Below are 14477 nucleotides of genomic sequence, written 5' to 3' on the forward strand. Positions count from 1 at the left end.
GATTGGCTGACGTGGTGGCCGCGCGTCCGGCCTCAGAAACTCTGGGCGAGCGCGCAGAGTCAGCTCTCCAGGAGTGCCAGGCGCATCTCAGGTAAACAGGTAGGCTGGGAGGTTGTGGGTGGCCGGAGAAAAGGAGGGGTGGGCTTAGATTCAGCCCTGGAATTTCCGGCCTCAGCCTCCTTGGCGCAAGAGAAGGGGCTACGCGGAATTTGCACCCAGTGAATGTCGGCCCCGCACGGTCGGGAGTGCGGGGGCTCACGCAAAGGTCAGCGTCGTGGAACCCGCAGGTCCTCTTTCTGGGATTATGTCGGCATCCTCCCGTTTCCTATGACAAGGGTTCAGCAGCTGAGCATTTATTCAAGGGTGCAGATTTTTGTTTTTTCCTTAAGGGTCGGTTAGTTGAAGAGTTCATTCAGGTCCTGGCTCAAGCTGTGATGGACTGTCCTTGAGAGTCACTTAATAATTGTGTGTTTCAGTTCTCGTGCTGGTAAGTTTCGGCAGAGTGCGATGCTTCGCAGAGGGCCGTGCTGTAGAAAGATACTATTAGTTTTGAGGTTCACAGTGTCTCTGAGCCCACATTTCTCTGGAAGGTGACACCACGCAACAGTATTTGTGAAGTATTTTAAGTTCCAGGGATGGAAGGAACTGGATAACACAAGGTAGCAGCAGCATTATTAGACAGGATGGTAGAAAAAAATTTTTTTCCTCCACAAGAACAGGCTTTTTTGAAAAGCTCCTTTGAGCATGTTATGCAGAGTACATCACTGTGGAAGTAGACAAAGGTAAACCAAAACAAAGGGGCCAAACGAAATCACATTTCAACCCCCCCCCCCCCCCCGCCCTCCAGGTGACTCTAACATATTATCATAAATAATTGGCTTTTCACAGTTTCTCCTTGGGATCTAGTGTGGTACTAACTGAAGGTGACAGTTACGTAATCATTTGGGTGTCCTGTGCAATAGTATACCAAGGAAATTAATTAAAATGAAGATGACTTCTACATAAGATAACAAATTAAGTACCCCATTGATGAAAAGTAATTAATGACGGCAAGTCAGAAAAATGAAAGGGGGGTGTACACAATTTTCTTTTAAAAGCATAGATTTTATAAAAATCTTTTTAGTGTGTTAATTTTTAGGGTATAATGGACTTAGAGAAAATCACATAAACCTTAAGTGTACAGCTCATTGAGTTTTCACAGTGTATAAACTCATGTTTCCAGTACATAGATCAAGAAGGAGCATTACTGGGGTGCCTGAGTGGCTCAGTGGGTTAAAGCCTCTGCCTTCACCTCAGGTCATGATCCTGGGGTCCTGGAATCAAGCCCCTCATCATCAGGAGCTGCATTGGTCTCTCTGCTCAGCAGAGAGCCTGCTTCTCTTCCTCTCTCTCTGCCTGCCTCTCTGCCTACTTGTGATCTCTGTCTGTCAAATGAATAAAATAAAATCTTAAAAAAAAAAAAAGATTACTTGCATCTTAGAAACCCCACTTTGTGTGACCTATTTCCACAGGTAACTATTATGTCGCGTTCTAAAGTCATCTATGAATTTACCTGTTACTGACTCTATATAAATGGAATCATACAGTAAATAGTCTTTGAGCCTCACTTTTGCTCAATATTGTATTTGTGAGATTTATACAAGTTCTGTAGCAGTAGTTCTTATGCTGTATAGTATTCCATCAGTTTCTGGTTATTATGAATAGAGCTTCTATGAACATTTTATAAGTACTGTTTGACCCTTGAACAACATGCATTTGTACTGTAGGAGTCCACTTATGCATAGATTTTTTTTTACAATAAATACAGAACACTACTGAAAATGTATATGCTTTTCCTTATGATTTTCTGAACATTTTCTTTAGGATGTTTCATTATAAAAATATAGTATATAATACATAATATAAAGTGTGTATAAATAGACTTTCTGTTATAGATAAGGCTTCTAGTCAACAGTAGGCTATTAGTAATCAAATTCTTAGGGAGTCCAAAGTTAAATTTGGATTTTTCGCTGTGTGGGATTGGTGCTTCTAACTCCTGCATTATTCAAGAGTCAGTTGTATATTGGTGAATATATATGTACATTTCTGTTGGATATACATATACCTATTGGTGAAATGGCTATATTATAGGGTATACAGGTTTTTTATTTTTGTTATACACTACCAAAAATTTTTTCAAATTAGTTGTGTCAGCACTCCTATCAGCATTGCTTAAGAATTCTGGCTCCTCCAAAAACTTGCAACACATAGTGTTGTCTTTTTCATTTTAACCATTCTGGTGGATTTATAGTGATACCACATTGGGATTTTTCCCTCATTTCCCTAATGACTAGTAATATTTAAACCTCTTCATGTTTGCTTATTTAGGTAACCTCTATTTCAGAGGTCATTAAATTTTTCTCTAAGAGGCTAGATAATAAATATAGGCAGTCCTTGCTTTTGTGGAGTTTCATTTAATGCAGTACTGTGTAAAGCTAGGACTGCTTATCATTTAGACTTTGCAGATCGTATACAGTCTCTGTTGTATTTTCTCCCTTCCTTCCTTTCCTTGCTGCTTTCTTCCTTTTTTTCTTTGTTTTTTGCCTGCCTGGTTATTTGCTTGCCTTCCCTCCTTCTCCGTCTTCCTCCCTTCCTCCCTCCCTTCCACCTGCCTTTCATTCTTGTTTCATAGATTGCTAAAACCTACTATGTTGAAAAATGACTCTTTAAAAATGGCAGTTCAGGGGCACCTTGGGTGGCTCGGTCAGTTAAGCGTTCAGCTCTTGATTTCAGCTCAGGTCATGATCTCAGGGTGGTGAGATCAAGCCCCCTGTCAGGCTGCTGCTCAGCAGACAATCTGCTCAAGAAACTCTCTCTCCCTCTGCCCCTCCCCCGGCATGTGCACTCTTGCGCATTCTCTCTCTCTCTCAAATAAATAAATTGATTTTTTAAAAAAGCTCAATCTTCAGCCCATTGGTGGTAGTGAAATTATTAATTGAAAAAAATCTAAATACATAATAGTGTTAAGTGTTGTGTGCTGTAGTGTTTTGAGGTTAAATAATAGTATTAAGCAGCATGTGGTATACCATTTTGGAGTTAAATTTGAGATCTCTAAGCATACTTCCTTTGCTTCTTACCAGTTTTACCTCAAGGCTATTTTCAGGCTTCTCTAAACTGTTCTTATTACTCTTACTTTTTCCCATCCCTTTAAAGCGGGTGAACAAAAGAGAGTTAAGTAGGTGAGAAAAGAAAGGAGATAAAACTCTTTTCTGATATTTTGATATTCTGATAGTCCCTAAAGGCAGGGAAGGTTTGAATATCCAAACAATTCTGGACATGAGTAAACAAGTATAAAAAGCAATAAATTCCTTCTGCAATACTTTGAGATAGTGTTTTTTTTAAAAAACATTTTATTTATTTATTTGACAGAGATCACAAATAGGCAGAGAGGCAGGCAGAGAGAGAGTGGGAAGCAGACTCCCTGCTGAACAGAGAGCCCCATGTGGGGCTTGATCCCAGGACCCTGAGGTCATGACCTGAGCTGAGGGCAGAAGCTTTAACCCACTGAGCCACCCAGGTGCCCTGTCTTTTTTTTTTTTTTTTTTTTAAGATTTTCTTTATTTGACAGGGAGAGAGAGAGAGATCATAAGGCAGAGAGAGAGGGGGAAGCAGGATCCCTGAGAAACAGAGAGCCTGATGCAGGGCTTGATCCCAGGACCCTGAGATCATTACCTGGGCCGAAGGCAGACTCTTAACCCACTGAACCACCCAGGCACCCCTGAGTACTGTCTTTTGAACTGTTCTATTGTGGGATGGCTTGATTAAAATTTATATCTACCTGATTGAATATACTCATAATTTGGAAGGTAATAATAGCCAGTGGCTTGGGCCATGAAACTCAATTGCGGCATCCCTGCCTATTGTGGGGATCCTCTCTTTTTTAGATGCCTCATGGGGCTGTATAGTTCATCTTCTCTTACTTTGGGCCCCCTGTCCTTCACTCAGTACTAAAAAATATAAAAAAAAAACTTTTGAAAGTGTCAGAACTTTCTTTGACTACTATTTCAGTCTATGTTAACATTTTTAGCTAACAGTTTTTTTTAGGTGTTTTATAGAAGTGAATTTAGGAATATATTTAGATATACACTAATACTAATGAGAGACTTAAGGGTAATCTCCATCAACTCGATCTTTTCTTTGAGACAGATAATTGAGGGGCGCCTGGGTGGCTCAGTTGGTTGGACGACTGCCTTCGGCTCAGGTCATGATCCTGGAGTCCCGGGATCGAGTCCCACATCGAGTCCCACATCGGGCTCCCAGCTCCGCGGGGAGTCTGCTTCTCCCTCTGACCTTCTCCTCGCTCATGTTCTCTCTCACTGTCTTTCTCTCTCAAATAAATAAATAAAATCTTAAAAAAAAAAAAAAAGAGATAGATAATTGAGTTTTGGTCATTCTTACTTGATTGTTATGCAAACAGATTTATGATAAGCCATTAGGCCTAGCTTCTACCACGAACCACTGCTGTCCTGAAGCCTTTCTTACATAGAAATTCTCGATCCAGTTATGCATTTATATACATTTGTTTAGATACACATATTCACACATATCTTGACAAATACAAATATCTTACTGCTTTATGACTGCCACACAAAACAATTGTACTTATATGCACTGTTTTCACCATGCTCCTTGAACCAGGGTTGGAGTCATTACAAGTTATTATGTTGGTAAAGGTTATAAAGTAGACCTCGTAGGGAATAAGTAGGGTATTTATGTAGTACAAATGTTTAATGGTACGATATGTCTATCAGTACAGAGGTTGTCATTAGCTTCCTAGAGTACCTACTCCCCTGGACATTGCCTGTATCATATTGTTATTGTTGACCTCTGGGACTCTGTATTTTTCTGTATTCCAGTGGGGACAAACCTTGCCTTTTCTGGGTGCAGTTTCTATTTTTAGACACTTCAATTAGGTTATATTTAATCTTCTTTTCTTTAAGGTGACTGTATTTCTCTGCTACAACCTGTTATTTATTGCTTTTATACTTCCCTTTCAGCAGATTCATTACTAGTCTGTTTAAATATCTGGGACTGGGGATGGGCAGAAGATGGCTCATTTTCATCTCATAGGCCACCTACAGAGATAGCTTTAGGGTTTATGAAAGGAAAAGGTAATGCGTAACATCAATTTTTACTGCTCTTTTAGAGTATTTGAGTACTCTCAATTCCTTTTCTGTTTCTTGGATTTTGACACTATTATAAAGAGGGGATAGGGCTTTTTAAGGGCATTTATTGCAAAAGCAACATGCTATATAGTGGAAAGAGCCCTGGGCATAAGAACAGAATAAGTGTGGTTTCCTGCCTGTCTGTATTAACCTTTCCTGGAATTTGGCTGTCTTTTGTAAAAGGAGGCATTTTAACCAAATAGCTCTAATCTTTGGTAATTCTTTCCAAAAGACATGGTAAAGAAGCACAGGATTTAGAATTTAAATGTTCCTAGAGGTCATTTAGGCTATTCTCTCAGTTTTGCTCTGTGAGAACACCGAGGCCTTCAGAGATTATATTTAGTCACATAGTTACTAGAATCCGGTTCTCTTGATATGTTCCACTTGCCTTTTCCCTAAGCTACTTGAAAGAGTCAACCTTCTAAGATAACCCTAGTATTCATCCTCTTGTGTAATCCTTTTCCCTTAAGGGGGACTACCAAGAGGCTCACTTCTAATAGGATATGACAGAAGTAGTAGGATGTCACTTAAGAGATTATGTTATAAGAAACTATAACTTTCTTTCTGCTGGCCCTTTCTTGCTTGCTTACCTTGATGAAACCTATCTGCTATATCATGAGCTGACATATAGAAGGACTCACCCGTCAAGAATTGAGGGGAGCCTTTGGCCAATAGTCCACAGAGAAAGTTCAGTAACCCTCTGGGAACTGAATCCTACCAACAACCACTGACTGATGTTAGATGTTGTCCCAGTTAAACCTTGAAATGACTATAGCCATGCCTGAGGAAAACCTGAATTGGAGGACCTAGCAAAGCCAACACCTAAGATTCCTCAGGATCTGAAATAACAGATGTGTGTTGTTTTAACCTGCTAAGTTTTGGGGTAATTTGTTTAGCAGCAACAAATAAGTAATAAACTGCTCTTAGTAATTTTTAATTTTTAACAAATTTTTAACAAAAAGAACATTTTTAATAAAAGAAATAATTCACCCTGAAGTTTTTGTGAACATAACTTCAGTTTTTGTCATTTTAAACATATTTGGGAATATGTTATTTTTACTTTCTAAAAATTAAAATATTAATCACTTAACTGTTCTGTATTTGTTTTAGTTATAACGTAATTGCTGTGTATTTGTTTGATCTCAAAACTGGCAACAATAAAGAGATGATAATACTTTGAAAGTTGAGAATTACTACTTTAGTTCAAGGTTTCATTAAAGTGGATGATTGATGAGACAAAGTTACCATAGAACTGCTTTTGGCAGTTGACACGAACACCTTTGATTCAGTTACTGTCTGTATTGAAGGTATTTTTCACTTATATTGCTTACTGTTTAGGATGTATACACTCAGGCCATCTACTCTTATTTATCTGTAGTTTTGCATTATGGTGATTTGATTGTATATATATACTATTTTGAGAATTGCCTTTAATATTCCTGGATTTATAAATTTTGGAAGCTGCTGGAGTACAACAGGGATTATTTTGCTGGAATCCTTAATTCTGAATCTTGTTTTGTTTTCTGTTGAAGTATACCAATGTCCCCTCTTCATAATTTTATCTTGGAAATTTTGCTGCTGCGGAATTAAATGTTGAAAAACTGAAAAAAAAAGATAGAAACTACTAGGGAGAAATAAGTAAATAATATATTATTTATAATAAATAAATGACTTAGATAAATAACTGATATAGATCAGTGAACTTTAAAAACTTTTTTGTGAAATGTAATAATAGCAATAATTGTGACTCGGATAAACCTTATTGGCTACGGTACTGCCACTGTGCTAAGCTGGACAGTTAAGTGAGTAATTAAAAAGTTAACAGCCATGTGACTACCATCAAAATATCTTGAATTGAATAATCATTGAAATGTTTAAGTCCTTGCTTTGTATACGGTTTTGTTTTTTTCATAATGCTTCTGAATATGAATGGGCATGTGTGTGAGAGAGAAAGACAGAGAGATGTGAATACTGTGGTCTGGTGCAATGCTTTATATGTTTGTTAGGTGTTAGGTGAAATTTGTTAATGCCATTGTTAAAATCTCTTTCCTTACTGATTTTTATGTGTATGTGTCTGTGCGTGTATGCGTGTTCATGTGATTGGTGAATACTGAGAATTTGCAGTGTATTACACAATCTTTGTGTAATCATAGATTTATTTCTTTGTCTAGGCATTACTAAATGTCGAGACAAATTACTAAATTACTAGACTAAAAAGTCTAGTCTGTTTTTTTAAAAAAAAACCTTATTTTGAAACAGTTTTAGACTTACTGAAAAGTTGCAGAAATAGTAGAGATTTCCTGTAGACTCTTCACCCTGTTACTAATGTTAACACAATGCATGATCATAGTATAATGATCAAAGCCAAGAAATTAATATTGCTATAATATTATTCACTAAATTATACACTTTATCCAAGTATTACTATTTTTTCCATTAATTTTTTCTTGTTCTAGGACCCAATCCAGATCCTATGTTGCATTTAGTTATCGCGTTTCCTGAGTCTTCTCCCATCCATGACCTCTTATGAATTTTGATATAGCTGTGACAGCCTTCTTTTGGTTAATGTGTGCATAGAATTGGATTTTTGAAAATTCGGTGGGACATCTTTGTCTGACAGTGGAGCATTTGGTAACTGGATCATTAAATTCATTTGTATTTTATATTACTCCATTTTCAATTTTCAGCTATGGAAATTATATATGCTTTACCGTTCTTTTGTAGAAGCTACTGAATCTTGGAATGTATCTTTTCAGACCTTTTTGCATTTCCTTACATGCATGTGCGTGCGTGTGTGTGTGTGTGTGTGTGTACCCAAACACATGGTTTTGCTTGTTTGCTTTTTTATTTTAATATGACAGTTGTAATGCTTTATTATTTTATAGCAGCCCTTTTATTTAGTGAGATTTTATACATCTTTCTATGTCAGTGTATATTATAACACACACATAGTGTTGATAGTGTGTGTGTGTGTGTGTGTACACCATAGTTTGTTTAACTAGACCCTAACTGGTAGATATATATGCTGTTTCCAATTTTTTAATGGTATAAACAGCACTGTCATACATATTTTGGACATTTTGAACCCTTTGCTAGAACATAGAGTTCTAGAAGTAGAATTGTGGAATCAGAGTTTGCAACAATTAAAGCTTTCATTGACATTATGGGATGTTCTTGTTATTTTTTAATGGAAGAGCTTTTATAAAAATTTATGGCTATTATAAACTCTTTCAACCAACATAAAAAGGTGACTGAAACATTACCCCCAATTCTATCACCCAACCAAAGCAACCTTCATTAAAAATCAGGTGTATAGCATTCTGTTTCTGTTCCTAAGAGTGATCATATTGAAAAACAAACAAAAAAAGCCTACCTGTAAGCACATGTTTGTGAAATTTTATAGCACCAAGAATGAAAAAAAAATACAAAACAGAAATCTTGAAGGTTTCCAGAGAAAACAAAAATAGAAAAATAGAAAAAAGAATTGAACATATGAACATCAGTCTTGACAGAATTATGGCTATTTAACAATGACGTATGGAAATAGAACAAAGGTGTTTTCAGGGGTGCCTGGGTGGCACAGTCAGTTAAGCATCACACTCTTGGTTTTGGCTCAGGTCGTGATCTCAGGGTCATGAGATGGAGCCCCACATGGGGTTTGGCACTCAGAGTGGAATCTGCTTGGGTTTCTCTCTCCCTCTGCCCTTCCTGCTTATGCGTGCATGCTCTCTCTTTCCCTCTCAAATAAAAGAATCTTTAAAAACAAGATATTTTCTGGGGCACCTGGGTGGCTCAGGGGTTAAAGCCTCTGCCTTCGGCTCAGGTTATGATCCTAAGGTCCTGGGATCGAGCCCCACGTCGGGTGATCTCGAGCCCCACGCCTACTTGTGATCTCTATCTGTCAAGTAAATAAATAAAATCTTTAAAAAAAAATAAAAATAAAAAATAAAAGCAAGATATTTTCAAACCTGGAAAGCCTCAGAAGTTATGCTCAAGCAAAATGAAGAAGTGAAAGAAAGGTGTGGAATATAGGAAACAGTAAATCTAATGGGGGAGCACAGTGAAATGATGTTCTCTAGGAGGCACAGCTGTATAGCTGGCCTGGAGAACATACAGTGCAGATTTAAGGAGAAAAGCCCACTTAGGAAGGAGGTTTTCAGGAGAGAAAGACGATTTCAGAGATACATATCGTGAAAACCTGGAGTTTTCTCTGTTGGGAGGTTTTTTAAAACTATGAATTCAATTTCTTTAGTAGAAACAGGACTTTTCTGAGTATTTACTCTCACTGCATTAACTTTGGTAGATTGTGTCTTTCAAGGATTTTGTCAGATTTGTAGGTATGAATTTGTTTGTCATATTTATTCCCTTTTTATCTTTTTCATGCCTTTGGGATTACTTTAATGTCCTCTTCTTCCTGATACTGACAACTTATGTCTTCTTTATTTTTATTTTGACCAGTCTGGCAAGAAGCTTACCAATTCCTTTGATTCACCACCACCCCTCCCCCCCCCCCCCCCCCCCCAACCAGCTTTGGGTTTCATTGGTTTGTTGTTGTTGTTGTTGTTATTTAGATTTATTTATTTAAGAGCGAGAGAGAGTGAGTATGAGGAGGGGCCAGAGGGAGAGGAAGAATCACAGGCAGACTCCACACTCAGCGTGGAGCCTGACAGGGCTTGATCTCATGACGCTGACCTGAACTGAAATCAAGGTTTGGACATTTAAGTGACTGTGCCACTGAGGCACCCTGGTTTCATTCATTTTCTATGTTGACTTTATATTTCCAGTTTCATTGATTTTTGCTGTTTATGGTTTCTTTCATACTGCTTACTTCATATTTAATTTTTTCTTAATTTTGTATTTTTTAAAAGTAGAAGCATAAGTATTAATAAGAGGTCTTCCTCCCTTTAAAAAAATTTTTTTTGGGCGCCTGGGTGGCTCAGTGGGTTAAGCCTCTGCCTTCGGCTCAGGTCATGATCTCAGGGTCCTGGGATCGAGTTCCGCATCGGGCTCTCTGCTCGGCAGGGAGCCTGCTTCCCCCCTTCTCTCTCTGCCTGCCTCTCTACCTCTGTGCAGGCCAGTCCTGCTGGTAGTTAATAAAGCAATAGTGTTTTTTATATCCCCCCCCCAAAATTTTTTTTTTAAATATGCATTTGGTACTATAAATATCCCTCTAAGCGCTAATCTAGTTACATCCCACATATTGTGTTTCTGTTATACAGTTCAGAATATTTAAAAATCTCCCTTAATTCCTTCTTTTTTGAACCATGGATTGTTGCAAAGTGTTTGGGAATTTTTGAGGTCCCTTTCTGTTAACTGATTTCAAGTTTATTTCTGTTGTAGTAAAATAACATGATTTGTATGGTTTCAGTTCTTTGTTGTTGTTGTTGTTTTTAAAGATTTTATTTATTTATTTGACAGAGATCACAAGTAGACGGGGGTGGGGGGGGGAAGCAGGCTCCCTGCTAAGCAGAGAGCCCTATGAGGGGCTCTATCCCAGGACCCTGAGATCATGACCTGAGCCAGAGGCAGAGGCTTTAACCCATTGAGCTACTCAGGCACCCCTGTATGGTTTCAATTCTTATGTGTTAAAGGGTTTTTTTGATTTTTGTTTGTTTGTTTGTTTAATGGACCAGGATAGGATCTTTTTTGGTAGATGTGCCATGTGTACTTGAAAAGATTGTGTATTCTGCCATGTTGGTTGGGGTTTTCTATAAATGTCAATTAGGTGAAGTTTGTTGATAGTACTGAATCTTCTACATTGCTGAGTCTCTGAGTTCTTATTCTGATTATTGAGAAGGGTGTAGTGAAATATCCAGCTATAATTATGGATTTGTCTATTGCTCCTTTCATCAGTTTTTACCGCAGGTATGTTGACACTGTTGTGAATTGATTACATATTTAGGATTGTTTAGGACCTGTTAAATAAACCCCTAAATGTACTTAGTCTCAGTAATATTTCTTGTTTTACTTTGTTTGGAGTTGATATAGCCACTGCTACTTTCTTTTGATTAGGATATGCATTTTTTTTTTTACTGCGTTCTGTTATCCTAAAAAATAAACAGTTAGTAAAGGGTAATTTATAAGATATTTTCATTTTGTGTTGGTGGGGTTTACAACAAGCTACCCCCAAATATGGCATTTTGGCATATTGAATATTTTAAGCTGAAGGATTTTGAGAAATAGCAGGTGCATCCCCCTTCTCCCCAGAAATGAGTCATAAGACCTTCATGTGAGAGGTGCTCTCCCTGTACCTGGAGGAAAAGAACATCCTTATCTCCAAAGATGGGGAGCTACCAAGAGGAATCCAAGTGAATGTGGCTTGCTGAGTTTTCCTTATTTTATTGTCCTTGGTATATACCTTTTTGTCCTTCCCATTTTTCCATGACTTTCTACTCTTCATCATATCTAGTATAAAAATGCTCAGGCTCACTCTTTCTTCAGGTCTTCATTTCCTTGTGAAGGTTCCCATATCACATAAAACTTACATTAAATGAATTTGTCTGCTTTTCTCCTATTAATCAGTCTTTGTCAGTTTACTATTCAGATCCAGCCAGGAACCCTAAGAGGATGGAGGAAAAGTTTTCCCTCCCCTACAGTGTCTATTTCATTATTTATTTTTATTTTAAATAATGTTTTGATTTTAGCGAGTAATTTCTTAGCAAGTGTGACCTAATATCATGTAATTTTGTGTTAAGATGCAAAGATCATCACAAAATTAGAAAAATTTTTGCATTCTTACTCCACTTCTTGGGGGGAATTTGAAAGGTAATTTTTTTACAGATTCTATTTGCATTCAGATGTTAAAATGCTGTTTTGCATTAAGTCTCAACCATATACATATAAACCCCCCAAAATTTAAACTTTTCAATTTATTCATTTTAATGAAGTATTTTCTGAATTATGACATACCTCTTCTTTAAGCAGCATGTCTTGATACTAATTAGTACTCTAATACTTTTATTATCTTTTAAATTTAATGTAAATCAAAACCATTTCCTTAATTTATGTCAAACAGCTTATTACCAGCATGGGAGCTACAGATGCTGTGTGATATAGCATACGATATCCCAAAGTAGAACATTTTATTCAGTGGCATGAGCTGGCACAGTGGGCAAGATTATTGTAATTCACTTGGGTAGGTGAACAGTAATTTAGGAAGTTCACGTACAAAAACTTGCTGTGAGTTTCTTTGTGATTCTTTACTGGTAAGAAACTCAGTTTAGTATTTCATTGGCTTATTTCTCCTGTCTTTATTTCATGCAGGTGACTAATTTCCATCTTAGTTTAAAGTAAAACCTATGTACACATCTTTAAAATGCCTATATTTTTGTTAGTCGTTTTAGAATTAAAATCTCAAAATAGTTGGTCGCATGATTACTAACCAGTTGATTCTGAAGGCTCATGTTTGTTATGCAAATATACCTTAAGAATTAGAGAAATTATTTTCTTCACTAAAGTTTTTTGGAATAGTTTTTCTTCTAGAATATGTTCCTACTTTTAGGAATTACTTTATGAAAAAGCAAAAAGTTGTTTTGCCTATTATTGGATAAAAATTTAGACTAGTATTTAACACTGCCACATTTAATAATAAGTTTTCAGAAAGGGGCACCTGGGTGGCTCAGTGGGTTAAAGCCTCTGCCTTTGGCTCAGGTCATGATCCCAGAGTCCTGGGATCGAGGCCCACATTGGTCTCTCTGCTCAGCAGGGCGCCTGCTCCCCGCACCGCCCCCCCCCCAACCTGCCTCTCTGCCTACTTGTGATCTCTCTGTTGGATGAATAAATAACATCTTTTAAAAAAAGCTGCCACAAAGATGTTCCTTCCAGTGCTTTTTGTAACAGAAAATAATGATGTGCCATCCAGTGGAATATTAAAGTCAGTGGTTATTGATGTGTTTTGAAGAAAAATGCCTCTGATATTTTATTGTGAAAAAATTAAATATGTGTAGATATGGATTACACATATAAATATGTAAAGAATGTCAAAGGGGAACATACTAGGACTTTAAGAGTATTTTATATTTTGGTGGTGAATGTAATGGGTGATCTTTTTTCCTTCTTTCTATTTTTGTTTTAGTGTATGTTGGACTGTTTTGCTAGAGATGAGGTCATTTGGGCAGTGCCTAGAATGATCTCAGTGGAACTTTTTTTCTATTATCAGTGAATTTTTTTTTACCAAATCAGCAACTCAGCATCATTTAACATTTAACATTGGATCAGCTCCGACTTCTCCTGATTAATTGTAATCTGCTTGTACCAGAATATAATGATTTTTATGCCTTTTGAAACCTTCCAAGTGAGTTTTCAAAAGATAATGTAATGTACCTATTACTTAACTTACATACTTAAGGAATGTACTTACTTAAATGTAAGTAATTAGTTAGAAAAATGTTTCCTGTTGTATTTGAGAAGTTTTAAAGAATTACCAGTAACTTTAAGATCTTTTGGCTGTATCACGTTCCCTTCCCTGGCTTTCACCTGGACTTTATTTTTATTTTGACCATATTGTCTTCCCTACAAATTTAGACTCTATTTCCAGTTTCTCTTCAGCATATAAGAAACTTTGTTCAAACGTTTGGACAGTTCATAAGGCTGGATTGTTCCAGCTGCTTCACTTCAAACCTTTTACACCCTTATTTGCTTGCTGAGAGCATACCTGCTACTTAAAGAGATTTTCATGACTTTTCGATATCACGTTGCTCCCTGTTGTTTTCCCTCTCCTCCTTCCTGCACAGATGCTGGATATCATTCAGGTGTCATAGTTGTTGGTATTGTATGTTGATATTTACCTAGTTTTCTGGTAGATATTTTGTTTATGGCTTCATTTTGCTCTCCTGGTTGCTCTGTTTTTATGAAAATGGTTGGGGAGATTAAAAAACTGGTGATTCCACCACAGTCTTCCCAGAATCTTCCTGGCTTTTTTACAAAGTTAAATTTACTCAGTTTAAAGGGTTGTCTTTTTTGAAGGTATGTTCTGCTGAAATGTTCTTTATTTTATGATTATCGAAGGTGGTTCCTTCTGTTTTTTTTTTAAGTCAATTATTCTTGATGATCAGGAACCTGCTCTAAAGTTTATCTTCACTTTTCCTAGAAGAATTATTTCTCATACTACCCAGGAGAGAGACCTAACCCAGATGAGCCATGTATTAGATGAAGGATTTATTTTTTTCTTCTTTTTTTTTTTTTTAAAGATTTTATTTATTTATTTGTCAGAGAGAGAGTGAGCGAGAGCGAGCATAGGCAGACAGAGTGGAAGGCAGAGTCAGAGGGAGAAGC

At 37.1% G+C, this 14477-nt stretch overlaps 1 protein-coding gene across 4 annotated transcripts in view; it reads left to right on the top strand.

The window, feature by feature from the left end:
- MIPOL1 (mirror-image polydactyly 1) overlaps positions 1-14477 on the top strand; it is a 324048-nt gene continuing 309571 nt past the window's right edge. For 3 of the 4 annotated variants that reach the window (XM_059371253.1, XM_059371256.1, XM_059371255.1), the window contains exon 1: positions 1-91. The gene's annotated coding sequence lies outside the window, so the exon portion shown is untranslated. Of the gene's footprint in view, positions 100-14477 lie in introns of all 4 variants that reach the window. The other variant, XM_059371254.1, reaches the window with a different exon arrangement.

This window comes from Mustela nigripes, chromosome 13 (genome assembly GCF_022355385.1).
Source record: "Mustela nigripes isolate SB6536 chromosome 13, MUSNIG.SB6536, whole genome shotgun sequence".
NCBI lineage: Eukaryota > Metazoa > Chordata > Mammalia > Carnivora > Mustelidae > Mustela > Mustela nigripes.